We start from the raw sequence: 9,567 nt of genomic DNA, 5'->3' as shown, positions 1-9,567 counted from the left end.
AACTACAAAACCGCCGCCATTTTTGTAGTCCCGAGGTAGACACGTGGCCCCCACGCCCAGCGACAGCGCCCTCTGCTGTCGCGGGTTGCTTGGGCTTGATGACATCATTCATCACGTTCGCGGCAGTCTAAGACGTAAATAAGCCATTAAAATTCCCTGGATGAGTTTATTTCACAAAAGACAGTTGAAAGAATGAATCATTAAGTCAACTGACAACCGAAAAACGTGCCAAATGCACAGCATTATTCCAAAAACAACCGAAATAAGCGAAAACTACAAATCTGCCGCCATTTCTGTAGTCCCGAGGTAGACACATGGCCCCCACGCCCAGCGACAGCGCCCTCTGCTGTCGCGGGTGGCTTGGGCTTGATGACATCATTCATCCCGTTCGCGGCAGTCTAAGACGTAAATAAGCCATTAAAATTCCCTGGATGAGTTTATTTCACAAAAGACAGTTGAAATAATAAATCATTAAGTCAACTGACAACCGAAAAACGTGCCAAATGCGCAGCATTATTCCAAAAACAACCGAAAGAAGCGAAAACTACAACTCCGCCGCCATTTTTGTAGTCCCGAGGTAGACACGTGGCCCCCACGCCCAGCGACAGCGCCCTCTGCTGTCGCGGGTGGCTTGGGCTTGATGACATCATTCATCCCGTTCGCGGCAGTCTAAGACGTAAATAAGCCATTAAAATTCCCTGGATGAGTTTATTTCACAAAGGACAGTTGAAAGAATGAATCATTAAGTCAACTGACAACCGAAAAACGTGCCAAATGCACAGCATTATTCCAAAAACAACCGAAAGAAGCGAAAACTACAAAACCGCCGCCATTTTTGTAGTCCCGAGGTAGACACGTGGCCCCCACGCCCAGCGACAGCGCCCTCTGCTGTCGCGGGTGGCTTGGGCTTGATGACATCATTCATCCCGTTCGCGGCAGTCTAAGACGTAAATAAGCCATTAAAATTCCCTGGATGAGTTTATTTCACAAAGGACAGTTGAAAGAATGAATCATTAATTCAACTGACAACCGAAAAACGTGCCAAATGCGCAGCATTATTCCAAAAACAACCGAAATAAGCGAAAACTACAAATCCGCCGTCATTTTTGTAGTCCCGAGGTAGACACGTGGCCCCCCATACCCAGCGACAGCGCCCTCTGCTGTCGCGGGTGGCTTGGGCTTGATGACGTCATTCATCCCGTTCGCGGCAGTCTAAGACGTAAATAAGCCATTAAAATTTCCTGGACGAGTTTATTTAACAAAAGACAGTTGAAAGAATGAATCATTAAGTTAAATGACAACCGAAAAACGTGCCAAATGCACAGCATTATTCCAAAAACAACCGAAATAAGCGAAAACTACAAATCCGCCGCCATTTTTGTAGTCCCGAGGGAGACACGTGGCCCCCAAGCCACCCGCGACAGCGCCCTCTGCTGTCGCGGGTGGCTTGGGCTTGATGACATCATTCATCCCGTTCGCGGCAGTCTACGGCGTAAATAAGCCATTAAAATTCCCTGGATGAGTTTATTTCACAAAAGACAGTTGAAAGAATGAATCATTAAGTCAACTGACAAGCGAAAAACGTGCCAAATGCGCAGCATTATTCCAAAAACAACCGAAAGAAGCGAAAACTACAACTCCGCCGCCATTTTTGTAGTCCCGAGGTAGACACGTGGCCCCCACGCCCAGCGACAGCGCCCTCTGCTGTCGCGGGTGGCTTGGGCTTGATGACATCATTCATCCCGTTCGCGGCAGTCTAAGACGTAAATAAGCCATTAAAATTCCCTGGATGAGTTTATTTCACAAAGGACAGTTGAAAGAATGAATCATTAATTCAACTGACAACCGAAAAACGTGCCAAATGCGCAGCATTATTCCAAAAACAACCGAAATAAGCGAAAACTACAAATCCGCCGTCATTTTTGTAGTCCCGAGGTAGACACGTGGCCCCCCATACCCAGCGACAGCGCCCTCTGCTGTCGCGGGTGGCTTGGGCTTGATGACGTCATTCATCCCGTTCGCGGCAGTCTAAGACGTAAATAAGCCATTAAAATTTCCTGGACGAGTTTATTTAACAAAAGACAGTTGAAAGAATGAATCATTAAGTTAAATGACAACCGAAAAACGTGCCAAATGCACAGCATTATTCCAAAAACAACCGAAATAAGCGAAAACTACAAATCCGCCGCCATTTTTGTAGTCCCGAGGGAGACACGTGGCCCCCAAGCCACCCGCGACAGCGCCCTCTGCTGTCGCGGGTGGCTTGGGCTTGATGACATCATTCATCCCGTTCGCGGCAGTCTACGGCGTAAATAAGCCATTAAAATTCCCTGGATGAGTTTATTTCACAAAAGACAGTTGAAAGAATGAATCATTAATTCAACTGACAACCGAAAAACGTGCCAAATGCGCAGCATTATTCCAAAAACAACCGAAATAAGCGAAAACTACAAATCCGCCGCCATTTTTGTAGTCCCGAGGTAGACACGTGGCCCCCATGCCCAGCGACAGCGCCCTCTGCTGTCGCGGGTGGCTTGGGCTTGATGACATCATTCATCCCGTTCGCGGCAGTCTAAGACGTAAATAAGCCATTAAAATTCCCTGGATGAGTTTATTTCACAAAGGACAGTTGAAAGAATGAATCATTAAGTTAAATGACAACCGAAAAACGTGCCAAATGCACAGCATTATTCCAAAAACAACCGAAATAAGCGAAAACTACAAATCCGCCGCCATTTTTGTAGTCCCGAGGTAGACACGTGGCCCCCATGCCCAGCGACAGCGCCCTCTGCTGTCGCGGGTGGCTTGGGCTTGATGACATCATTCATCCCGTTCGCGGCAGTCTAAGACGTAAATAAGCCATTAAAATTCCCTGGATGAGTTTATTTCACAAAGGACAGTTGAAAGAATGAATCATTAAGTCAACTGACAACCGAAAAACGTGCCAAATGCACAGCATTATTCCAAAAACAACCGAAAGAAGCGAAAACTACAAAACCGCCGCCATTTTTGTAGTCCCGAGGTAGACACGTGGCCCCCACGCCCAGCGACAGCGCCCTCTGCTGTCGCGGGCGGCTTGGGCTTGATGACATCATTCATCCCGTTCGCGGCAGTCTACGACGTAAATAAGCCATTAAAATTCCCTGGATGAGTTCATTTCACAAAAGACAGTTGAAAGAATGAATCATTAAGTCAACTGACAACCGAAAAACGTGCCAAATGCACAGCATTATTCCAAAAACAACCGAAATAAGCGAAAACTACAAATCTGCCGCCATTTCTGTAGTCCCGAGGTAGACACATGGCCCCCACGCCCAGCGACAGCGCCCTCTGCTGTCGCGGGTGGCTTGGGCTTGATGACATCATTCATCCCGTTCGCGGCAGTCTAAGACGTAAATAAGCCATTAAAATTCCCTGGATGAGTTTATTTCACAAAAGACAGTTGAAATAATAAATCATTAAGTCAACTGACAACCGAAAAACGTGCCAAATGCGCAGCATTATTCCAAAAACAACCGAAAGAAGCGAAAACTACAACTCCGCCGCCATTTTTGTAGTCCCGAGGTAGACACGTGGCCCCCACGCCCAGCGACAGCGCCCTCTGCTGTCGCGGGTGGCTTGGGCTTGATGACATCATTCATCCCGTTCGCGGCAGTCTAAGACGTAAATAAGCCATTAAAATTCCCTGGATGAGTTTATTTCACAAAGGACAGTTGAAAGAATGAATCATTAAGTCAACTGACAACCGAAAAACGTGCCAAATGCACAGCATTATTCCAAAAACAACCGAAAGAAGCGAAAACTACAAAACCGCCGCCATTTTTGTAGTCCCGAGGTAGACACGTGGCCCCCACGCCCAGCGACAGCGCCCTCTGCTGTCGCGGGTGGCTTGGGCTTGATGACATCATTCATCCCGTTCGCGGCAGTCTAAGACGTAAATAAGCCATTAAAATTCCCTGGATGAGTTTATTTCACAAAGGACAGTTGAAAGAATGAATCATTAATTCAACTGACAACCGAAAAACGTGCCAAATGCGCAGCATTATTCCAAAAACAACCGAAATAAGCGAAAACTACAAATCCGCCGTCATTTTTGTAGTCCCGAGGTAGACACGTGGCCCCCCATACCCAGCGACAGCGCCCTCTGCTGTCGCGGGTGGCTTGGGCTTGATGACGTCATTCATCCCGTTCGCGGCAGTCTAAGACGTAAATAAGCCATTAAAATTTCCTGGACGAGTTTATTTAACAAAAGACAGTTGAAAGAATGAATCATTAAGTTAAATGACAACCGAAAAACGTGCCAAATGCACAGCATTATTCCAAAAACAACCGAAATAAGCGAAAACTACAAATCCGCCGCCATTTTTGTAGTCCCGAGGGAGACACGTGGCCCCCAAGCCACCCGCGACAGCGCCCTCTGCTGTCGCGGGTGGCTTGGGCTTGATGACATCATTCATCCCGTTCGCGGCAGTCTACGGCGTAAATAAGCCATTAAAATTCCCTGGATGAGTTTATTTCACAAAAGACAGTTGAAAGAATGAATCATTAAGTCAACTGACAAGCGAAAAACGTGCCAAATGCGCAGCATTATTCCAAAAACAACCGAAAGAAGCGAAAACTACAACTCCGCCGCCATTTTTGTAGTCCCGAGGTAGACACGTGGCCCCCACGCCCAGCGACAGCGCCCTCTGCTGTCGCGGGTGGCTTGGGCTTGATGACATCATTCATCCCGTTCGCGGCAGTCTAAGACGTAAATAAGCCATTAAAATTCCCTGGATGAGTTTATTTCACAAAGGACAGTTGAAAGAATGAATCATTAATTCAACTGACAACCGAAAAACGTGCCAAATGCGCAGCATTATTCCAAAAACAACCGAAATAAGCGAAAACTACAAATCCGCCGTCATTTTTGTAGTCCCGAGGTAGACACGTGGCCCCCCATACCCAGCGACAGCGCCCTCTGCTGTCGCGGGTGGCTTGGGCTTGATGACGTCATTCATCCCGTTCGCGGCAGTCTAAGACGTAAATAAGCCATTAAAATTTCCTGGACGAGTTTATTTAACAAAAGACAGTTGAAAGAATGAATCATTAAGTTAAATGACAACCGAAAAACGTGCCAAATGCACAGCATTATTCCAAAAACAACCGAAATAAGCGAAAACTACAAATCCGCCGCCATTTTTGTAGTCCCGAGGGAGACACGTGGCCCCCAAGCCACCCGCGACAGCGCCCTCTGCTGTCGCGGGTGGCTTGGGCTTGATGACATCATTCATCCCGTTCGCGGCAGTCTACGGCGTAAATAAGCCATTAAAATTCCCTGGATGAGTTTATTTCACAAAAGACAGTTGAAAGAATGAATCATTAAGTCAACTGACAACCGAAAAACGTGCCAAATGCGCAGCATTATTCCAAAAACAACCGAAAGAAGCGAAAACTACAACTCCGCCGCCATTTTTGTAGTCCCGAGGTAGACACGTGGCCCCCACGCCCAGCGACAGCGCCCTCTGCTGTCGCGGGTGGCTTGGGCTTGATGACGTCATTCATCCCGTTCGCGGCAGTCTAAGACGTAAATAAGCCATTAAAATTTCCTGGACGAGTTTATTTCACAAAAGACAGTTGAAAGAATGAATCATTAAGTTAAATGACAACCGAAAAACGTGCCAAATGCACAGCATTATTCCAAAAACAACCGAAATAAGCGAAAACTACAAATCCGCCGCCATTTTTGTAGTCCCGAGGTAGACACGTGGCCCCCATGCCCAGCGACAGCGCCCTCTGCTGTCGCGGGTGGCTTGGGCTTGATGACATCATTCATCCCGTTCGCGGCAGTCTAAGACGTAAATAAGCCATTAAAATTCCCTGGATGAGTTTATTTCACAAAGGACAGTTGAAAGAATGAATCATTAAGTCAACTGACAACCGAAAAACGTGCCAAATGCACAGCATTATTCCAAAAACAACCGAAAGAAGCGAAAACTACAAAACCGCCGCCATTTTTGTAGTCCCGAGGTAGACACGTGGCCCCCACGCCCAGCGACAGCGCCCTCTGCTGTCGCGGGCGGCTTGGGCTTGATGACATCATTCATCCCGTTCGCGGCAGTCTACGACGTAAATAAGCCATTAAAATTCCCTGGATGAGTTCATTTCACAAAAGACAGTTGAAAGAATGAATCATTAAGTCAACTGACAACCGAAAAACGTGCCAAATGCGCAGCATTATTCCAAAAACAACCGAAAGAAGCGAAAACTACAAATCCGCCGCCATTTTTGTAGTCCCGAGGTAGACACGTGGCCCCCACGCCCAGCGACAGCGCCCTCTGCTGTCGCGGGTTGCTTGGGCTTGATGACATCATTCATCACGTTCGCGGCAGTCTAAGACGTAAATAAGCCATTAAAATTCCCTGGATGAGTTTATTTCACAAAAGACAGTTGAAAGAATGAATCATTAAGTCAACTGACAACCGAAAAACGTGCCAAATGCACAGCATTATTCCAAAAACAACCGAAATAAGCGAAAACTACAAATCTGCCGCCATTTCTGTAGTCCCGAGGTAGACACGTGGCCCCCACGCCCAGCGACAGCGCCCTCTGCTGTCGCGGGTGGCTTGGGCTTGATGACATCATTCATCCCGTTCGCGGCAGTCTAAGACGTAAATAAGCCATTAAAATTCCCTGGATGAGTTTATTTCACAAAAGACAGTTGAAATAATAAATCATTAAGTCAACTGACAACCGAAAAACGTGCCAAATGCGCAGCATTATTCCAAAAACAACCGAAAGAAGCGAAAACTACAACTCCGCCGCCATTTTTGTAGTCCCGAGGTAGACACGTGGCCCCCACGCCCAGCGACAGCGCCCTCTGCTGTCGCGGGTGGCTTGGGCTTGATGACATCATTCATCCCGTTCGCGGCAGTCTAAGACGTAAATAAGCCATTAAAATTCCCTGGATGAGTTTATTTCACAAAGGACAGTTGAAAGAATGAATCATTAAGTCAACTGACAACCGAAAAACGTGCCAAATGCACAGCATTATTCCAAAAACAACCGAAAGAAGCGAAAACTACAAAACCGCCGCCATTTTTGTAGTCCCGAGGTAGACACGTGGCCCCCACGCCCAGCGACAGCGCCCTCTGCTGTCGCGGGTGGCTTGGGCTTGATGACATCATTCATCCCGTTCGCGGCAGTCTAAGACGTAAATAAGCCATTAAAATTCCCTGGATGAGTTTATTTCACAAAGGACAGTTGAAAGAATGAATCATTAATTCAACTGACAACCGAAAAACGTGCCAAATGCGCAGCATTATTCCAAAAACAACCGAAATAAGCGAAAACTACAAATCCGCCGTCATTTTTGTAGTCCCGAGGTAGACACGTGGCCCCCCATACCCAGCGACAGCGCCCTCTGCTGTCGCGGGTGGCTTGGGCTTGATGACGTCATTCATCCCGTTCGCGGCAGTCTAAGACGTAAATAAGCCATTAAAATTTCCTGGACGAGTTTATTTAACAAAAGACAGTTGAAAGAATGAATCATTAAGTTAAATGACAACCGAAAAACGTGCCAAATGCACAGCATTATTCCAAAAACAACCGAAATAAGCGAAAACTACAAATCCGCCGCCATTTTTGTAGTCCCGAGGGAGACACGTGGCCCCCAAGCCACCCGCGACAGCGCCCTCTGCTGTCGCGGGTGGCTTGGGCTTGATGACATCATTCATCCCGTTCGCGGCAGTCTACGGCGTAAATAAGCCATTAAAATTCCCTGGATGAGTTTATTTCACAAAAGACAGTTGAAAGAATGAATCATTAAGTCAACTGACAAGCGAAAAACGTGCCAAATGCGCAGCATTATTCCAAAAACAACCGAAAGAAGCGAAAACTACAACTCCGCCGCCATTTTTGTAGTCCCGAGGTAGACACGTGGCCCCCACGCCCAGCGACAGCGCCCTCTGCTGTCGCGGGTGGCTTGGGCTTGATGACATCATTCATCCCGTTCGCGGCAGTCTAAGACGTAAATAAGCCATTAAAATTCCCTGGATGAGTTTATTTCACAAAGGACAGTTGAAAGAATGAATCATTAATTCAACTGACAACCGAAAAACGTGCCAAATGCGCAGCATTATTCCAAAAACAACCGAAATAAGCGAAAACTACAAATCCGCCGTCATTTTTGTAGTCCCGAGGTAGACACGTGGCCCCCCATACCCAGCGACAGCGCCCTCTGCTGTCGCGGGTGGCTTGGGCTTGATGACGTCATTCATCCCGTTCGCGGCAGTCTAAGACGTAAATAAGCCATTAAAATTTCCTGGACGAGTTTATTTAACAAAAGACAGTTGAAAGAATGAATCATTAAGTTAAATGACAACCGAAAAACGTGCCAAATGCACAGCATTATTCCAAAAACAACCGAAATAAGCGAAAACTACAAATCCGCCGCCATTTTTGTAGTCCCGAGGGACACATGTGGCCCCCAAGCCACCCGCGACAGCGCCCTCTGCTGTCGCGGGTGGCTTGGGCTTGATGACATCATTCATCCCGTTCGCGGCAGTCTAAGACGTAAATAAGCCATTAAAATTCCCTGGATGAGTTTATTTCACAAAAGACAGTTGAAAGAATGAATCATTAAGTCAACTGACAACCGAAAAACGTGCCAAATGCGCAGCATTATTCCAAAAACAACCGAAAGAAGCGAAAACTACAACTCCGCCGCCATTTTTGTAGTCCCGAGGTAGACACGTGGCCCCCACGCCCAGCGACAGCGCCCTCTGCTGTCGCGGGTGGCTTGGGCTTGATGACATCATTCATCCCGTTCGCGGCAGTCTAAGACGTAAATAAGCCATTAAAATTCCCTGGATGAGTTTATTTCACAAAGGACAGTTGAAAGAATGAATCATTAAGTCAACTGACAACCGAAAAACGTGCCAAATGCGCAGCATTATTCCAAAAACAACCGAAATAAGCGAAAACTACAAATCCGCCGCCATTTCTGTAGTCCCGAGGTAGACACGTGGCCCCCACGCCCAGCGACAGCGCCCTCTGCTGTCGCGGGTGGCTTGGGCTTGATGACATCATTCATCACGTTCGCGGCAGTCTAAGACGTAAATAAGCCATTAAAATTCCCTGGATGAGTTTATTTCACAAAGGACAGTTGAAAGAATGAATCATTAAGTCAACTGACAACCGAAAAACGTGCCAAATGCACAGCATTATTCCAAAAACAACCGAAAGAAGCGAAGACTACAAAACCGCCGCCATTTTTGTAGTCCCGAGGTAGACACGTGGCCCCCACGCCCAGCGACAGCGCCCTCTGCTGTCGCGGGTGGCTTGGGCTTGATGACATCATTCATCCCGTTCGCGGCAGTCTAAGACGTAAATAAGCAGTGTTGCCACAGTTACCTTGAAAAAGTAACTTAGTTACTTTACTGATTACTTGGTTTTAAAAGTAACTAAATTGCGTTACTGATTACTTGATTTTAAAAGTAACTAAATTAGATTAAAAGTTACTTTTTTAGTTACTTTCAGCAGCTGCCGATAACACCATCTCAACATAAAAATAATGCAGTAGAAACA

The sequence above is a fragment of the Festucalex cinctus genome, chromosome 15 (assembly GCF_051991245.1).
Source record: "Festucalex cinctus isolate MCC-2025b chromosome 15, RoL_Fcin_1.0, whole genome shotgun sequence".
NCBI lineage: Eukaryota > Metazoa > Chordata > Actinopteri > Syngnathiformes > Syngnathidae > Festucalex > Festucalex cinctus.
Note: the sequence above shows the minus strand (reverse complement) of the source record.